The sequence below is a fragment of the Anolis carolinensis genome, chromosome 3, assembly GCF_035594765.1.
Source record: "Anolis carolinensis isolate JA03-04 chromosome 3, rAnoCar3.1.pri, whole genome shotgun sequence".
Lineage (NCBI taxonomy): Eukaryota > Metazoa > Chordata > Lepidosauria > Squamata > Dactyloidae > Anolis > Anolis carolinensis.
In genome coordinates this window covers 221,469,837-221,490,599 of record NC_085843.1, presented here as the reverse complement: position 1 = coordinate 221,490,599, position 20,763 = coordinate 221,469,837, and positions in this window count along the sequence as shown.

Here is a 20,763-nt window from a genome sequence, read left to right as displayed (position 1 = left end):
CCCCCTCCCCTTGACCTGTGAGGCCTGAGGCATGGCTTTGAGGCTCCCTCGAGCCCTTAGGGCCAGACACACAACCTCACAATGATCCAAATGTTGATATGTTTCCGTCAGGAAAGAAGGGGAGAGAGTCTGGCCACGGAAACGTCAACATCCCTGCTCTCCAAACCAAAGCAGGCGTCCTGCTTTCCAAATAGGAACAGAGATCTCATAATCTGGGGCGCACCCCAAAAGGGAGAGGGGTCTGAAGCACCAGGGATGGACAGGATGTTTAGGAAGAGGTGCAGCTTCTCTCTCTCTAAAGCCTGGAGAGGGTTTTTCCTTTGAAAAAGTGGCCGGCGGAGAAAGAAAGAAGGCAGCACTCCTGTGCGCAAAAGCGGCCGCCGATTTTACGCAATTGCTCTTCCAAACTTGGGGAAGTGACCTCTGCACCAGTGGGTTTTTCTCCCTTTAGAGGTGAAGGACCGACTTGAGGGGCCTTTCCCCTGCTTAAGGGGCCTGTGCAGAACTGAGATGGGTGAAGGGCCTGGATCTGGGTGGATCCCACAAAGCGTGGTTGGGTGCTTTTCTGGGTACCCCCTTCCCTTCTCCAAAAACCCATTCCCAACGCGCGCCGGTTTGAAAGGCGAGGATGCGCCGCTGCAATTATGTCAAAGATACCCATCTCTAAAGCGGTGGTGCTGAAACAGCTCCTTCCCCATCGCAACAGGGTTCTAATAACAGACTGGCAGCCCTTTGCTGGAGGCAACAGGTAGCTCCCTGGCCTCCAGGTGCCCCTTTTACGCACGGCTGTCTCCAAAGGCGCAGGGAAGAGCATCTGGTGACAGCCCTTCGCTTCCCTTCTCTCATTCTCTCCTTCTCCCGGCTTCAAAAGGAGGATGTGAAAGCCTTGTCCCCCAAAAGGGGGGATTGGCAATGGGATGAGGAGGGGGGAAAGGAGACTTTCCTCCCCTCTCCAAGGAGGAGAGGGAGCGGAGAAGGCGGCCAAGCTGAATAGCCCAGGCAGATTTCTCTGCTTGCGCACAAATGGATGACAAAACAAAAAATCTGGTGAGCGAGTTGCCAGCCCCTTCGGCTGCCCACTTCAAAAACGTTCTCGGAACAAAAGCTGAAGAGGGAACAAGAAAGCCCCACCTGGTAGCACTGTTTGCTAAAATCATCATAAATAGATCCCCCGTTTAATCAATAATGGCGAGAGATTGTAAAGTGGAGGGAGTGCTTTGGGGAAACATTAATCATGAGGCTGGGGGGGGGGGGCATCACCTGCCTCCGAAGAAAACAAGGCAAGGGTATTGTTAGAACACCTTCTCTCTTTTCGCCTCGCCCCCCTCCCCTCCCTCCGCCCCCTTCTTTGTGCCATTTTGTACTGATAACTTCCCTCCAATTGCCACCATGGACTGGTGGCTTCTGTTTACTCATACTTAGCATAACAAGCGCAATATTACCACAAACGTGATAAAAAATCGAGCGGGGGTTCGGGAAGCGGGGGCTGCCTTGGCTTCTTCCTCACACCTGTCCGGGCCAGCTTGCATGCCTGGCTGGCACTAAATGGGTCCTACCAGCCGGTTGGGGGGCCCCTTCTGGCGTTTACATTGGCCTTCCCTTCTGCTGCTTTACAACAGGTTTCCTGCCATCCCTATCAGCCCCGTCCTATTTGTCTTCTTTTATTGAAACCATATGGTGACCAGAGAAGCTTGAGCATCCCCTACCTTTCCGCCTGCCAGGCGTCAGGGAGAAGTTTGTGCAATCTGGCCCTGTTTGGTTTGAGGAGGGCTTGGGGAGATAACCGCGCCCCGTCTGGCTTCCTTTTCCCACACACAGAACCCACCGTGTCAATACAACAAACACACACACACACACTGTTATCTAGTTATCAAGTTATCTAGTTATCTATCCGCATCTCTGGAAGATTTTGATTGTTGTGGTGAATTTTTTGGAGAGGTGAGAGAAGGCCGCCATATGTCGCCTCCTGGGCGCAAAGCAAGGCGCGGGTGGAACAATGGCGACAAGAAGGACACACACAAACAGGAGCAGCTTTGTTATTTACCCACAGACCCACACAGGACCCATTCATTCCTTCTCAACCTTTGAGAGGAGCTGGGCCGGATTCAAAGGCAAGGAAAGGTGCAGGAGGCGCAAAGGGGACACCTGTTGCGCGCCCATGGCGACTTCTCAGCGCTCCTCGCCTTCTTTGGCTCCTCTCAAGCCCCTGCCCCCTCTACCACCACCCATCCCACCCTGAAAGCCAGGAACCGTGATTTGTGGGCCATATGTTGAGCCATTGCGTAGAGATGCTCTTCAGAGGAAGCACACACAAACAGAAGGAACAGCTGCAGGTCCCAGCGTACCTACCCAGCGCCGGTGAGCCACCTCGGGGCTTCCTGCTCTTTCTCTTCCACATCCTTACAAAGGACACTCTTTGCTCATCTCGATGGGAACAAGGGTGCTCCCCCTCCGCTTTTTCCACTTCATTGTCCAAAATCATAAATACCCTTTCATCCCTTTCTAACCAACACTGGAGCGTGAGTTTTGGGAACGCAAACCAAGTGCCAGGCGCAAAGGGACCACTGGGGTCACTCTTCCCTTTCCAGGAAAGCAGTGAATCCTTCCTTAGCTCATCATGGGGCGACTGGAGAAACACCATGTCTAATCCCCTTCCCTTCCCCAGGAGAATTTCGGCACTACCCTAAACTCAATGAGGGGGAGGCTTTTTTCGAAATGTGGCAGGAGGGCACATGTCTGGCTCTCACCTCCAGTATAGGGAATCTTCCTGTGGTCAAAGCTCAGGCACATCAGTTCATCACATCTCTCTATCTCCATCCAGAAGAGACCAACTTCACTATTGTTGGGGCATTGTGTGGTTTTCTGTGTTGTATGGTCATGCTCTAGCAGCATTTTCTCCTGACGTTTTTCCTGCATCTGTGGTTGGCATCTAAGAATCATAGAATAATAGTTGAAAGAGACCACATGAGTCCCCTTTGGGGAGATAAAGCAGGGTATAAATAAGTAATGGTGCAGTGGGTTAAACTTGCTGACCGAGGAGCAGCGTGAGCTCCCGCTGTTAGCCCCAGCTTCTGCCAACCTAGCAGTTCTAAAACATGTAAATGTGAATAGATAAATAGGTACCACTTTGGTGAGAAGATAACAGTGCTTCATGCAGTCATGCTGGCCACATGACCTTGGAGGTGTCTATGGACACCTCTTTAGCTTAGAAATAGAGATGAGCACCAACCCCCAGAGTCAGACACAACAAAACTTAATGTCAGGGAAAACCCTTACCTTTACCTTATAAATAAGTATTATAATAATATGTGTTGTCTTATATTAATTGATATTGCTACTGTTATAAATGTTGATGTATTTTAAGTGTTTTATGACACTGTTTGGTGCAGTTCTGAAAGCTGCCCAGAGTCCCTTCTGAGAGACAGTGGCAGGTTATAAAGTTGTTGTTGTTGTTGTTGTTGTTCTTGTTGTTCTTGTCCAAACCCCTGCCATGCAGGAAAAGCACAATCAAAGCACACCTAACAGATGGCCATCTAGCCTCCAGCCCACTCCAAATTCCACTGCTGAAGAGCTCATAAAGTCAGGAAGTTCTTCCTAATGTTAAAGTGGAATCTGCTTTCCTGTAATTAGAGCCCATTGCTCCAAGTCCTAGTTTTCAGGGCAGCAAAAAAGAAACCTGTTCCCTCATCCTTACACATATCCTTACACATATTTATATGGGAGCCTCTTACATCCTTACACATATTTATATGGGAGCCTCTGGTGGTACAGTGGGGTTAAACCTCTGAGCTGCTGAACTTGCTGACCAAAAGGTCAGTGTTTGGAATCTGGGGATCAGGGTGAGATTCCGCTGATAGCCCCAGCTTCTGCCAACCTAGAAGTTTGAAAACATGCAAATGTGAGTAGATCATTAGGTACCGCTCTGGCGGGAAGGTAATGGTGCTCCATGCAGTCATGCCAGCCACATGACATTGGGTTCTTTGGCTTAGAAAATGAGATGAGCGCCACCCCCCAGGGATCCCCGGTGACACAGCAGGTTAAACTGCTGAGCTGCTGAACTTTCCGATGGAAAGGTTGGTGCTTTGAATCCAGGGAGCAGAGTAAGCTCTCACTGCTTGCCCCAGCTTCTGCCAAACTAACAGTTTGAAAACATGCAAATGTGAGTAAATCAATAGGTACCACTCCAGCAGTAAGCTAACAGCACTCCATGCAGTCATGCTGGCCACATGATCTTGGAGGTGTCTATGGACAACGCCGGCTCTTCAGCTTAGAAATGGAGATGAGCACCAACCCCAAAAGTTGGACATGACTAGACTTAATGTCAGAGGAAAACCTATCATGTCTCCTCTCAACCTTCTCTTCTCCAGACTAAACATACCCAGTTCTTTAAGAAACTCCTCTGAAGATGCCAGCCACAGATGCAGGTGAAAAACGTCAGGAGAAAATGCTGCTAGAACACGGCCATGCAACCAGTGATTCTGGTCATGAAAGTCTTCAACAATACATTCACTATTGTTGTTGCTGTGTGCTTTTAAAGTGAACCTGTCATGACATTTTCTTGGCAAGATTTGTTTATAGAAAGCTTTGCCGCCTTCTGAGGCAGAGAGAGTATGGCTTGCCAAAGTTTCCAAGTAGATTTCCATGACTGAACATGCATTTCAAGCATTTCTTGGCTTTCAAGCTCATAGTTCAAAACTCAAAACACTACACCATAGTGGTTTCACAATTCTGGTGGGGACGAACCAAATCCCATCTTTTTGTATGGCCCAGGGTTAAGGAACATTTACCTCCCCAGATATGCTGGCCTTCAGTTCCCAGAAGACCCAACCAACAAAGGCTTGTGGCAATTGTAGTCCAAAATATCTGAATAGCAAATATTTCTCTTCTCTTGTATCCATACATATCTATAGTGAAGTCCTTTCTTTATGGAGATTTAGTAGAGTTAACATCTAGGCAAAGACTGAGCCAGATTGTCATGGCTTTATCATGTTGTAGTATGAATTTGCAAATATATCTGGCCAGCACAGTTCTGTTAACCATGGTGGAACCTAAAAGCTATCTTAAAATCAAGTCACCGAAAATGCACACAACTTCAATTACACACTCTCTGGGTGGTCCAAACTTGAAAAGAACCTATTTCTTTGATCCAGCATAATGAGAAACCTGTTCAGACAGTGTTCTCCTTACTAGTTTTGGAAGTTACCGAAGTGCTTGAATTTGCAAGTGCTTGTTGATAGAGGAGTGATCTGACACTGATAGAGAGTGCTGTACGCAAGTCAGTTGAAGGCACTAGACTAAATGGTTTTACAAGTATGGTGCCTTAATATGGTGTTTCAAAACATAATAATTCTGTTGTATTTGGGAAATTTGTGGAAGAACATTGCCCTGACAATACCACTGAGATCAGATGATATTTAATGGAAAGCAGGCTATACACTGGCTATCAAGCCTCTGATGTGTGTGTAAGAAGATGAGAGAAACAGGGGACATTCTCCCAATATGCAGAGGTCTGATTTAGTAGGTGCCCTTTATGTTACCCCTTTCCTCCCTTCAGTCCTCTGATTCTGCAAGGATTTTATTATAAACACTTCTCATTCAAATTACGGCTGACATTTCCATTTATTATGTATAGAAAGGTGAGGCAGTATATGAAGCTGGATAATGCAAGATGTCAGTGCAGAGATGAAAAATTGTGCTTTACAAATTTGCAAGTCAAATAAGAAAATTTATTGCCCTGACCAAAGATTTTTACCTGTGTGCCTTTCCCATAAGTTTGGTCGTGGGGCGGTTCAGAACTTTTCCTTTTGTAATGTTGGGAATGAACACACAACAGTTTGCCCATTGTGGTGTCCCTTTCTGGGAGCCCCCAGTGCAAGTAATCTCTGCAGAAATCCCTGCATCACAATTTTAAACATGTTTACCAGAACTTGGAAATGTTTCCCTTTGGACATAGCTCCCAGAATCTGTCATGCTGGCTGGAGGATTTTGGAAGTTATCGTAAATTTTACAAGCTGTGATCTTACCTTTGGTCTGAGTGGGGTAACTAGACTAAAGCAATTTGGGCATCCAGATACAAACCAGACAGGGGTCATAATGAGCCTCAAAGTGCACAATTCCCCTTAAGTCTCATGGAATGTGCTGTAGAAAAATATGAGTATGACGCTTACCTTTTCACCAATATCCCATTTGGTTAAAGTCTGAGCTCCAGCTGATATATTCAGTAGGATCAAGTGATTGTCTTCTTCAACTGTACTTTTTCAGGTTTGTTGTTATTGTGTGCATTCAAATTGTTTCCAAATTATGGCAACCATAAGGCAACTCTATCATTGCCTTGTGGTTATAAATTTTTCTTTGTATGTTTTGTGTTGAGTCGCAAGGCCGAACAGGGCATAGGGTTACAGCCTGTGTTGGATAGGGTCACACTCCCCCTGAAGATGCAGGTTCACAGCTTGGGGGTTCTCCTGGACTCATTCCTGAGCCTAAAACCTCAGGTTTCAGCAGTGGCCAGGGGATCTTTCACACAATTAAAACTTGTGCACCAGTTGCGCCCGTACCTTGGGAAGCCTGACTTGGCCACGGTGGTCCGTGCTCTTGTTACATCCTGTATAGATTACTGCAACACACTCTATGTGGGGTTGCCTTTGAAGACTGGCAGATTCAATTGGTCCAACAAGCAGCAGCCAGATTAATCACTCGAGCGGTGCACAGTAAGTACACAGCTCCCCTGTTGTGTCAGCTCCACTGGCTGCCAGTCTGCTACTGAGCACAATTCAATGTGCTGGCTTTAGCCTATAAAGCCCTAAACGGTTCTGGCCCAGCTTACCTGTCTGAACATATCTTCCCTTATGAACCACCTCAAAGATTAAGATCGTCTGGGGAGGCCCTGCTCTCTGTCCCAATTTCTTCGCAAGCTCGACTGGCAGGGATGAAAGACAGGGCCTTCTTGGTAGTAGCCCCTCGGCTGTGGAACTCTCTCCCTAATGATATAAGATCAGCCTTCAGAAGGAAAGTAAAAACCTAGCTCTGGGATCAGGCTATCGGATAATAGCACAGTGCAATAATAGGTGTGTAATATGTGCAATGACTATAGAACGGCTTTAGACTACGATTTTGGATTTCATTGAATATAATGTTTTTGAATGTTAATATATATTAATATTAATTTGCAAATATTTAAATTCATGTTTTATATGTGTTTTTAAAGCATTGAATATGTAAGCTGCCTTGAGTCCCCTTCGGGGTAGAGAAAGGCGGGGTATAAATAGGGTAAAAAAATAAATAAACAAGAGAGTCACCATTGCCTTCTTTTATCCTGAATGTGACTTGCCTAAAGTCATTCATGGGTTTCAAGGCCAAGGAGGGATTTGATCCCTGGTCTTCAGCATCAGAGTCCCGTGCTTAAACCACTATACTATACTGGTTCAGGCTTGTTCAGACAAGGTGGCAAATACATGTGGCAATTTTAGATAGTCTATTCCCCCCCCCCCCCATACACATACACAGAACCCATACACCAAGAAAACAATCATGTCATGCAGAAGGTGCACCTTTTGCCGTGCTGAATTCTTGTTCCTGATAAAGTCTTCCTCTAGACACAGAAGCTGTTTTTTTTTGTTTTGTTTGTTTTTTCCTTCTGGGAGCATTCAAATTTGAAATCCCAGTATAACTCCCAGAATCATCTGGGGTTTGGGGAGATGGAGTGAAGAACTAACATTTCTGTATTGCCCAAAAAATCTACCCTGTTTGATTTTTATCAAATCATATTTTCAAACTGGAAAAAATGTTGAAGATCCATGACTAGATCTTGCTTCTTTTGCCTATTTTTCAAATGAAGCTATTGAAACAGGTATTCAAGTTGGGACACTGGAAAAGTTACCCTTACCTGCCTTTCCCCAATACTGTCTCCTTGCTGATAACATCATATCTCTAAGAGTGCATTTACACTGTAGAATTAACCCAGTTTGAAACCACTTTAATTCCCAGGGCTCCTTTGGATGGAATCCTGGAAGTTGTAATTTTACAATGCCTTTTGTCTTTTTTGCCAAAGAATGCTGGTGCCTCACCAAAGTACAACCATAATAATAATAATAATAATAATAATAATAATAATAATAATAATAATAATAATAATAATAATAATTTTATTTCTTACCCACATCTCCTAGTGGCTTGAGGTGGGTTACAACATTGCTAAAAACACACAATCATTTAAAAACATTCTACAAAATACATATTTACAGAACAAAGATTAAATATAAGACGCAAGCTTAAAATTTGTAATTAAAACTGACTGGGTAGGACTCCCAGAAGATATAGGTCTTCAGATGTGTTTTAAATTACAACAGCTCATTTATCTGTTGAACGTCTTCTGGCAGGTCGTTCCACAGTTGTGGGATGGCCAATGAAAAAGTTCTCTAGGTGACAGTCGCCAGTCAATCTTTGACAGGTTGGACTAGCTGGCCCCCAGAAGACCACAGTGTTCATGATTGACTGTATAGGAGAAGGAGATCCTGCAGGTAACCTGGATCCAAACCATGTAGGGCTTTAAAGGTCAAAACCAATACTTTGTGCTCTGCCTGGAAACTAATTGGCAGCTAGTGGAGTCACTTTAGTATAAACGTATTGTAATATGCTCACTTCTGGATGTCCTTGAAACCAATCTGGTTGTTGTATTTTGAACCAACTGAAATTTCCAAACTTGATACAAAGGTAGCCCAAGGTAAACCACATTGCAGAAGTCCACCCTTGAGGTTACCAGTGCATGCACAACCATTTTTGGGTCCTCTAAATCTAGGAAGGGGCACAATTGGCATATCACCCAAAGCTGATAGTAAGCACTCCTGACCATCACATCTACATGGGCTGACATTTGGAGAGACAGATCCAGGAGCACTCCCAAACTGCAAACAACGTTTTCAGTGGGAGTGTAACCTCATCCAGGACTGGTTGACATACCACAGATTAGGACCCATGATGGCAAGCACCTCTGTTTTGTCTGGATTCAGCTTCAGTTTGTTTTTCCTCATCCAGCCCATTACTTCCTCCAGACATTCATTCAGAGGAAATGTGTTATCCTTAGCTGAGGCTGTTTTTGAAAGCATGGAGAAATATAATTAGATGTCATCAGCATACTGATAACATCCTGCCCCATGCCTACATTGGGGATATAATGACACCTTGTGAGAAGCCACAGAACAGCTGCTTTTTTGAGGAGCAGCTATCCCCAAGCGCCACCATCTGGAACCTGCCTGAGAGGTAAGACCAGAACCACTGCAGCACAGTGCCCCCAATTCCCAAACCCCCCAAGCAATATAGAAGGCTACCATAGTCAATGGTGTCAAAAGCCACGGAGAGGTCTACAAGCACCAAGAGAGACCCACACCACTTATCAGTTTTAAGACAGAGATCATTGTCTAAGGCAATGGTTCTTGACCTGTGGGTCCCTAGTTGTTTTCTACAACTCCCAGAAATCCCAGCCAGTTTACCAGCTGTTAGGGTTTCTGGGAGTTGAAGGCCAAAACATCTGTGGGCCCACAGGTTGAGAACCACTGACCTAAGGCAACCATAGCACACTCAATTCGATATCCTGCTCTGAAGCCAGTTTGAAATGGGTCAAGGAAGTGTGTGTCATCCAAGACTGGAAGGTTAAAGATGATATGTAATTATTAAGTTCCAAGGGATCCAGGGAGGTCTTTTTCAGCAGTGATCTAACTACTGCTTCTTTTTAACCAGGATGGAAAATTCCCCTCCCTAAGAGATGCATCAATAATTTGTTGTGTTTGAGATTGAATTGCATATCCTCCCTGGACGACATACCAAGGGGCACAGGGACCAAGAAAGGAGGTTGTCCTCCTGACTAGCCCCAGCAGCTTGTCCACATAACAATACTCACCAATTGAAACTGATCTAATGTAATCCCACTCACAGAGTTGCTGGACACCTTGTTGTTGGCTTTTGCTCCAATGACATCATCTAAGTCATCTCTTATGCTAGAGATTTTATCTGCAAAATGGTTGTTAAAAGCATCACAGAGAGCTACTGAATATTCTCATAATAGTTTCAGATGGGAGGGTACCTGTGTTAAGCCTATCACAACTCTGAACAGCTCAGCTGGGTGTGAATTTGCAGACGCAATGTGTGCTTTCTTCACTGCATGGATTGCCACCTTATAGGAGCAGAAGTGCCCTCTATACCATGTCTTGTCGCATAAAAATTGAGTTTTTCACCATCTGTGCTCTAATCATTGTCCTTCCCATTTCATTTACCTGCGGGTCTCTATATACCTGGCAGCATGATTTGTAACGGGTTAGAGAGGATATTTGGGAGCAATCGTGTCAATAGCCCAGGTTAGATTCTGATTCAATTTATTGACCAGGGATTCCACAGGATCATCAGTGATGCCAGCCACAGTACTCTCCAAGACCTCTTCAAGGATCCATTAGCCTTCAAGGGCAGCCAATTTTAATAAGCCCCCCACCCTTCCATAGTGCTATAGCATTGAACCATGGCAGTTAAAGTGGTCTCAAACTATACTACGTCTACACTATAGATACACTTTAAGCTGCTATTTGATCTTTTGGAGAAAACTCACCAGTAGAGCTTTCGGTTGTGCTATGATACCACTAGAGAAAATTACTTAATTGATGTTAAACCATTAAGAGTACTTTATGAAAGTAATTCATTACAGTAATTGTGTCTGAAACTCTTCTAAATTGTTCAATAAAACAGTTTAAAGTTACAATCCCAAATTATGCCCCTCAATTCCAGGCTCCGCCTATCATTGATAAACTACAAAGCACCTTGATTTCTTACCTGCCTCTTTTAGTGGCTTGAAAGAATATAGAGATCTACTGGAAAGTCATTTTCTTTTATTTGCAATAAAAGTACAGCAGCTGCCACATTTTAAACAAAAAAGAACGCGAACAAGTTATGTTCCGGCCAAGCACTCCATGGCTGCCAGTATTTGAAGCAACACAAAGAGAGACTGGCCCACATTAGAAGTGGCCTTATATAAGTCTCCCTTAAATCCTATCAGATATAAAATCTCCCAGATTTCTATCAAGCTTTGTAGAGTTTGCCAGAGACTTGGCACAGCTAGATAGGGTTCTGCCAAGGGAACAGAAAAGAAGGCAATCCCTGTTTTTGTCTCAAGCAGCAAAATGCCTTGGAATGACCTTTCCCCCCAAATACAATAAACACATACAAAATACCATATTTCATCGCATAATAGTCACCACCACTTATTAGTCTCGTACTCCTTTTGGGGGTCCTTGTTTTGGGATTTTGCAATTCATCACATAATAGTCACATCCCTTCCTGTGAACCTGCCCCTTAGAGAAGTCTCTGCAATAGATACCTCTGAGTATTCCTTGAATAACAAAACCCTATGAAATTCCATAAGCCAACAGGGCACTTGAAGGTTCACAATACAACTATCTCCTCAACTAGCTGTCCAACTACTTCGACATGAATAGAAAATATATGTTTCTAGGACAAGACTGGCCAACTTGCCTGGAGCACTGGACTCAACAGCCTACTAGAAACTCAGTCATTCTCACAATTCCTGTTGCCACAGTCATAATTCAGGGTCCAGGGTCCATACTCCCACCACAATTGCAATTAGTTCCAAAATTCAATGTCATCTGTGCCACCTTTGTATGGGGCGAGTGGATGCCACATCCTCCTGCTGAACTATTGTATATAGCCATAAAAATCAGGGTTTATCCTTTCTTTCTCGAAGATTATTTTGGTGCTGTTGTTCACTTTTAGCATAGGTTTGTCAGCAGTTACAGCAAAACTGCCAGTGGGTCCATATATGAAATGTCAATGAACCTGGATGCTGGCATCTTCGTCATAACCCCAGACACAGCTATGGCAATTGAAATCTCCCACAATAAAATGGGCTTGATTATTGTGGCAGTTGGTTGGGGGTGGAAAATAGAAATCAACCCCAGACATTGGGGGGCATGGAAAGAGCCTCCTCAAAGACTGAGTAAATACAGTCAGGTGTCCCCTGGGCAATGTTTCTTGTAAATGGCTAATCTTTCCAAACCCAAAAACATTGCTTTTAAACATTTTAAATTGGAGAGAAGATATTTCTGGCATATACCAGAAAATTATTATTTCTGGTTAGACTCAAAAGTGTTGCTGGATTCCTTTATATCTATTCATAGTAGGCTATAATGGAAATACAAATATGAAGATAATAAATCCATGGCCATGAGCCTGCATCAGAGACTGTGATGCGTAACTTTATGATGAAGGAACTACATCGCATTGGTGCTAGTGGTTTGTGGATAACTCACAATGAGGCACTGCACAGGAAGTCATCTTGTGCAACACATGCTTCAATGTGAAATAGGGCACTTATCACATGGGGAGAAGAGGGATGTTTCACATCAGAATTGTTGTGCATCAGAGATGAAGTGCAATGGCCAGGCTACTGGCTCCGCTGATGCAATGGTTCCAAAAGCATAGCTACATATCCGCTCCCCTTCCTGAGAATGCGAACAGTACACAACAACACAATTCAAATTTATGCACACATAAATTGTTTTACAATGACATGCATTTCCATATTTCTTGGTAAGGTCTTCCTATTATTCCATCTACAGATTTCCCTGCTGCTACCACTATTACTTATTCCTTATCCTATTTTTATTGAATGCATATTGAATTACTAACAGCACATGCAATTCTAGTATTAATTGTATTGCCAGAATATAAAGTGGTCTAACATGCTTCACTTTGTGTACTTAGATAGCATGTTGTCATCAGCCTTTCCCAAACATGTTCACTCTAGGGCTGTTTCTACACAGGGCAGGTGACTCCGGGAAATTTCTGCCCAGAGCTATTCCCAGATACCTGCTGAATCCAGGGCTAGCGTGTAGATGATCTAGCCCATCTCCTTGTTCTTGTGTCACTGTCACCATTCCATGCTGGCTCTGCAGCTCCCTGCAATTGCCTGCCCAATTCCTGCCATGTCTTCTGAGATCATAATCCAGCAAGGAGGGGCAGAGATACACCCTCCTTCTTGCTTGTTGTACAGACATCTCATTCTGACATCATCTGATGTGACCATGATGACCAAACATGTTCAGTGAGCTCCATGGCCAATAACAAGCAATAGCGGTGACATAGAAAAAAGCCAAACCCTTCTTCTCTGTGGATCAGGGCAGGAAAAGGCTGATGGCAGCAGTGTATGTCTGGATAGTAGACCAAGCCAATATGGACCCAATACAACTCTCCAGATTGCTGTGAAGTTGTAGATCTATCTGCAAACTCTAGAGCAGACTTGCACAACCTGTGGCTCTCCAACTGTTTTGGCCTCCAACTTCCAGAATTCCTGGCCATTAGACAAGCTGGCTAGGATTTCTGGGAGTTGGTGGCCCAAACAGCTGGAGGGCCAGAGCTTGTGCTCTAGAAAATCCCCCAACATTGCCCAAAGCATAGCAAAGTTGGCTTGACCAGAAAAACCAGGATACAGAGTCTGTCACTGCCTCCACGTTTTCTCCCCCTATTTGCCAGTTATCAATCAGTCTGGTTGCCACAATCTTGGGGTTTTTTTATGTTTAACTGCAACCCAGCTCTTGCACTTTCTTTTTTCACCTTGGTTAGAAGGCTCTTCAGCGCCTCCTCACTTTCAGCCATCAAAGTAGTATCACCTGCATATCTAAAGTTGTTAACGTTTCTTCCAGCAATTTTAACTCCAGCCTTGGATTCATCAAACCCTGTATGCCGCATGATGTGTTCTGCCTACAAATTGAATAGGTAGGGTGAGAGTATACAGCCCTGCCATACTCCTTTCCCAATCTTGAACCAGTCTGTTGTTCTGTGGTCTGTTCTTACTGTTGCTAGTTGGTTGTTACACAGATTCCTCAGGAGACAGACAAGGTGACTTGGTATCCCCATACCACCAAGAACTTCCCACAATTGATTATGATCCACACAGTCAAAGGCTTTAGAACAGTCAATAAAACAGAAATAGACGTTTTTCTGAAACTCCCTACTTTCTTCCATTATCCAGCGGATATTGGCAATTTGGTCTCTTGTTCCTCTGCCTTTTCTAAACCCAGCTTGTACATTAGGCAATTCTCGTTCCATGTATTGCTGGAGTCTATCTTGAGCATTACCTTACTGGCATGTGAAATAAGTGCCACTGTATGAAAGTTTGAGCATTCTTTAGCTTTTTCCCTTTTTTTGGTATGGGTATATAAGCTGATTTTTTTCCCAATCTGATGGCCATTCTTGTGTTTTCTGAAAGTGCAAGATAATGTGTATTGCAATCCTAAAGATGCTGCTTAGTAACCAAGCCACGTACTGAACCATCTGGTGATATTTACTTCAATTTGCACAAGAACAGTATAGGAGTGTTCTAGTACTGCAAGTAAGTAGGAACACCATCCTTTGAGCAGCCTGAGAACTTCAGCAGTCATGTTAGATTACAGTTCACTTATACTTGCTACTGGTTCTGGATTATAGTTCTTCAGGATCTAGTAGCTCCATAGGATCTCCGCAAAGGATGTCTTGTGCTGGGGAGCTGCACTACTCCTCCAATGCATTTTAAAAAGCAGTGACAAACTAAATTTAGGCAGAAGGACAACAGTGGAGATTTCAGCCCCTTCAAGCAGACATGATAATTGATCAACTGAGGAATGAGGCCATTGGTTTCCATTGCAACAAATTCAGAACATCAAGTTATGTGAAGGTCCCAGTTTGGTCCTGATTGGCACAAGGAGGTGAAACAAAGCAGCTGATTTCTGAAAGGGGTTTAAAATATGTTCTCTCCCTATCCCCCATCATTCGCCATTTAGTATACACAAGCTCACTGCATTAGGAAGATCTATGGTGTATTTTAAAAGGGAAATAATTAATTACTCAGCTAACTTAAAAATGCTTTGGAATAATCAGTCACTAATTCAGTGAATAGGCAAAGAAGCAAAGAACTGTTATAAAAACCCAAGCAGTTGTGTCCTGGCACAGTAAATCTTCTCCCCTTTTAAACACTGCCCTTTGTGCATACAGTCCAAAGAAAAGACAAGATAAAACAGGGCTGTCTACATAGAGAAATGTCTCTGGGGGTCTTCCTGGGCAACATACACAGATGCGAGGGGGTTAGTTAGCAACAGACAATCTTCTAAGCCACCCCATCCTGCAAGCAGAGTTTTCTGACTAGGCCCATTGACTTTGGAGGCTTGGAGTGAGCCATAAAAATTAGCTCAGCAAATATTTTATCAGGGAGGAATATTTACAAGTCGAAACCGTTTGGCAGTTTACATCAGTTATTCATCCAGAATATCAAAAGCACAATTTAAGAGGAAAAAATACCCAAAGCAGTGCTCATTGTATAAACAGTAACTGAGCAGTGGTTGGATGATGCTCTAGGACCCAAAGTACCATCCTATCAATGCTCTGTTACAAATGTTTTCAGTGTGTTATTGTACTCATTCTTCTTAAAAGTCTACACTCTGCCTCTTGCTGCCCAACTATCTCATCTCAAAATGAGTGAAACAATCTGTTCTAATTTTGGCATCTGCCATGAGCATTTCTTTTTCACTCACTTTTTAATTTAGAGTGAAATAACACTACACATTTTCAAACTTTTTATTACTGTATTCTCAAATTCCTATGCTTAAAAATGTTAAAGAATTTATGTTTATACTGACCACTTTTCTTTGGAATGATCTTAAAGAAAAAGCCACTGTGGGCCCTGTATCCACAATGCTTTCACTGTCCAGAATAGGACATTGCCCAACATGTTGCTGAAAAGGGCTGGGCTTTAGCACAGCTGGTAAATCACCAGCAGGAATACGATCAACCAACTGAAAGGTGGCCAGTTCAAAGCCCAGTCGGGGTGAGCACCCGACTGTCAAGCCCTGCTCACTGTTTACCTAAGCAGTTCGAAAACAGCTGAGCTGTAAGTAGAGAAATTAGGTACCGCTAATTTAGCAGGGGAGGTATTTTACGACACCATAAAAAGTCGGTGACCAAATGGAAGAAGGAAGTCCTGATGGCTCTTCATCATAGAGAATGGAGCAACAGCACCTCCTGTGGCTGAATCCAAGCACAACCTCCAAGGCACAACCTCTAAGGCACCAAACCAAATGTTTGCCGTGTATGTATACTGTGATCCGCCCTGAGTCCCCTTGGGGAGATAGAGCGGAATATAAATAAATAAAGTGTTATTATTATGAAAATCACATAAAGGAAACAAGATGGTCAGTTTCTGTATTGTGAAGGATCTGTTCTTTTTTTAAAAAAAAATATTTTTATTGTTATTATTGAGAAAAAGTTACAATTATATAAACATATTCTATACATTTCCCCCTCTTTTATTTACATTCACCCCTGTGCTCCCCTTCCCCAGAGCCATCTCTTTTTTTGTAGTCCCACCAAAAGTTCAATTCTTCATTTGGAGGTAAATTCCCATCTTCTTTTTCCAATAGTTTTTCTAGAAATTTTCTCCAAATACTTTCAAAATCATTTTTTTCCATAATCCCTTCTTTACTTTTAAATTTGATGTTAGCTTGTCATTCAGTGCCATTCGCCAAACTTCTTTATACCATTCATTAATTTGTATTTTCATTTCTCCTTTCCAATATTTTGCAATTAGTAATCTAGCTGCTGTTAATAGCATGTCTATTAAAAATTTTTCCCTCTTATCTTTCTCATCCTCTTTTTTATTAAAAGTAATATTTCCACTGGATTCCTTCTAATTTTTATATTCATAATATTTTCTATTTGCCTTATGACCAATTCCCTAAAACCTTTTACATGTTTACAATCCCACCACATATGCATGTAGGTTCCAATTTCCTGGCACCCTCGCCAGCATTTTTCATTATTATTCTTATTCATAATATTTAACCTTCTTGGTGTTAAATACCACTTCCAAATTAGTTTGTAATAACTTTCTTTTATTCTAATTGACATGTTTTTTAATTGTCTTGTTTTCCATATCTCCTCCCATTCTTTTTCCGTTATCTTTGTTCCTAATTCCTCCTCCCATGATTCTCTTAATGTTAGTCTTTTCTTTTTTTCTATGTCTTTAATTAGTATTTTATATATTTTACTTGTTGTTCCTTTTAATGGTTCACTATTTCCTCTTTTTAATGCTTTTATTATTAATTCCTCAAATTGCGTTATTTGTTTTCCAGTTTTATTTCGGGCCCACCAGTTTTCATTCCATTTTTCTAATTGAATCCAATGAATCCAAGAAATATTTATTCCTCTCAATTCTTCTCTCATTTTTACCTTTTCCATTTTTTGTTCTATCCAATTTCCTACCCTTTTTAGTTCCCTTTTTTCTAATTCTTTATCTAGTGTTCCTTTTAGTTCCTTTGGGAAATCTTTTTCCATTATTATTGGCGTTAAAACTGAATTCTTATTAATTAATTGTCCTTTATATTTATTCCATATTTCCATTATATTTCTTAATGATATATTTCCAATTTGTTTTATCTCTTTCTTTGAGATTTCCTTAAAGAATATGTTATCCTTCCTCCACTCAATTGCCTTATTCCCTGATTCCATCCATTCCAAACCTTCTCCATCCATCATCTTCTCTACTACATATCTTAATTGGTTTGCCTCATAATATTTTTTTATATTCGGAAGGCCCAATCCTCCTTCTTTTTGGGGGTTGTACCAAATTTGTTTGTTTAATCTGTTCTTTTTACCATTATTGCAATATTTGTTTATCATTTGTTGCCAGTTATATTTTTCCTTTTCTGAAATCATTAATGATATCATTCTGAACAAGAAATTTATTTTGGGTAAGACTTTCATTTTTACTAGGGCTATTCTGCCGAACCATGATAATCGCAGATTATTATAATCCTTTAACTTCCCCTCCATGTGTTTTCTTAATTCTTCTAGATTTTTCCTTTCTATGGATTTTAGATCTTTGGTTATGATTATTCCAAGGTATTTTATATTTTCTTTTACGCTTATTCTCATGTCTTTTATATCCATCTGCTTTTTAAACTCCTCTTCCTCCTGCTTGGTATAATTAAATAACTTTGCTTCTGATTTATTCCAATTTATCTTCAATCCAGTTGCCCATTCAAATTCTGTTAAATGTTTCTTAATTATTTCCATTTTCTTCATTATCTCCTTAATTGTTATCAATGTGTCGTCCGCAAATAAGCTAATTTTTTCTCTTTGTTCCTATGCCTTCTAATTCCTTGTCTTTTCTTATTACATTAGCTAGTAATTCCATTACCATTGCAAATAGTATAGGCGACATAGGACATCCTTGCCTTGTACCTCGTGTTACTTTTATCTCTCCTGTGATTCCATCATTTAGTATTATCTTTGTATAATTATCTGAATACAATTGGCTCATTATATTTTTGAACCTTTTTCCTAATCCAAATTTGTTCATTATTGTTTGAATAGTTGGCCATTCCACACTATCAAAGGCTTTAAATATATCCAGTGCTAGAATCCCCGCTTTGTTTTTTTCCCCTTCTATTGTTTGTATTTTATTTATTACTCTTCCTATCAGGTTGGACATTTGTCTCCCTTTAACAAACCCACATTGATCTTGTTTTATATATTTATACATAAAGTTGCTCATTCTGTTAGTAATAATCGCTGTTAAAATTTTTGCATCTTGATTAATTAATGATATTGGTCTGTAAGAACCAGGTTCTGTCAAGTCTTTTTTTGGTTTGGGTAATAGTATTGTTAATGATTGTTTCCATGATCCTGGTATTCGTTCTCCATCCATTATTGCATTGAATAATTCTAATCTGTTCAATAGACAAGAATTCAACAGAAAAAGAGTGATTTAGCTATACAACTTAACCTCCTTCCAGATTTTCAGGTTCTGTAATGATGTGCATAAGAACTGCAACAGAAGTTCAGTTGCCTCTCCACATTTGCAGGGTCACAACTCATCTGTGAATGTGAAAAAAACATGAATTCCCTCCTCCCTGTCATGCCATTGGGAGCTCAGAGAACATCCTGAAGATTCCTCCAAACCAAGTGAGATGACAGCTAGAAAGCATGGATTCCTTCCCATTCCATTTTCCAGGGATGGCAGCATCTTCAGAATATTCTGAAAATGGGAGTGTCCACATGATGGTGGTATCTTTGAGATGCTCGGAAGAAGCCCCCCTACCAATGGAGGTCTGTGAGCCAATTGCAGCTTCCTCCACAATTACTTGCAACTAGTAAAGGCACTCCAAACATTCACCTTTGTGAGGGCATCTAAGTCCAACTCAACCCCATCAAAAGTGAAAGTGGGGGTGGAAGAAACATTTTGTGGTTGCCTACATGGGCAAAAAAAGTCATGCTTATCTCAGATTTGATGCTGGCTAAAATATAACATTTTTGAAAATTTGACTCTGAGTCACTTATTGGTCCTGGAATCCAAGTTTAAATTATCAATCTTTTGTCCTGCATTTTTCTGGAAAAACCAGGTTATTTTTGTGTGTCCAAGGTCCGAACTGTCTTTGGTATTGAGCCAGGGAATTTTGGAGGTGGTCCCACAGGTAGAGGACCAGGACTCCTATTCCAGGACTATAGGACCAGGACTCCTATTCCATAGGCAGCTGGCCAACTATGCCATCCTGAACATATCCCATCTCAACTGCTTTCAACAGGGTTAGACCTGCTATGTGTTTGGATGAAGGCCAATATTAAGTATTGCAGAAATGATCATTGCAAGGCTGATAATACTGCTCACTTCAATTTAATAAAGATGCATGTGGCAATAACTACAAACTAGGAAAATGCAATTTGAAACATCATCATCATCATCATCATCATCATCATTATATACAACAAGATTAATACACAGCAAACAAGATCACTGTGCTGGCTTTTGTATTGGATCACATGTTAGACACTTCCCAAGTGTCTAAGACTATGTGATGTATTGGTGAATAATGCGTGCAGATCTGAGTAAGATGGCCTTTTGCCACTAACAGATGGTGATTTTGTCAGGGCCAATTGTTTTCAAGATCGACTCACTGTACCCAGTGTGCCGATCACCACTGGGACCACTTTTCTGGCTTTTGCCAGAGTCTTTGCAGTTCAAGCTTTAAATCCTCATATCATGTAAACTTTTCCAGTTGCTTCTTGTCGATTCTGATGTCATCTGGGATTGCAGCATCAATGACCCATACATTGTTTTTTTCCATGATCGTCAGCATTATTGTGCTCCAAAACTCTGTCAGTCTGAATTCGGAAGTCCCAGAGTATTTTGACATGTTCATTTTCTGTAACTTTTTCAGGCTTGTGGTCCCACCAATTCTTTGTCACAAGCAGGTGGTAATTGTGGCACAAGATCATCTGAGCAATTGTACCTCTGCTTTATAGTCTGTCTGCGCGATCTTGCAACAGCTGAGTATGTTTCCATTGTTTCATCTGCTTCCTTGCAAAGTCTACACTTGGAATCTGTAATCGACTTTTCAATTCTGGCTGTGATGGCATTTGTTCTAATGGCTTGTTCTTGGGCTGCAAGGATCAGGCCCTCCGTCTCCTTTTTCAAAGTTCCATTTGTGATCCACATCCATGTTTATTTCTTGTCAATTTTATTCTCAATTTTCCCAGAAACTGTCCAGGGAGAGCCTTCTTTTGCCAGTTTTCTATTATTATTATTATTATTATTATTATTATTATTATTATTATTATTATTATTATTATTGTATGACACAGCAATCAAGATAGATATGCTGGATTTCGTATCACAAAATCACAAGTCGAACACTTCCCAAGTGTCTAGGACTGTGTGATGTATTTTCAGATGATGCG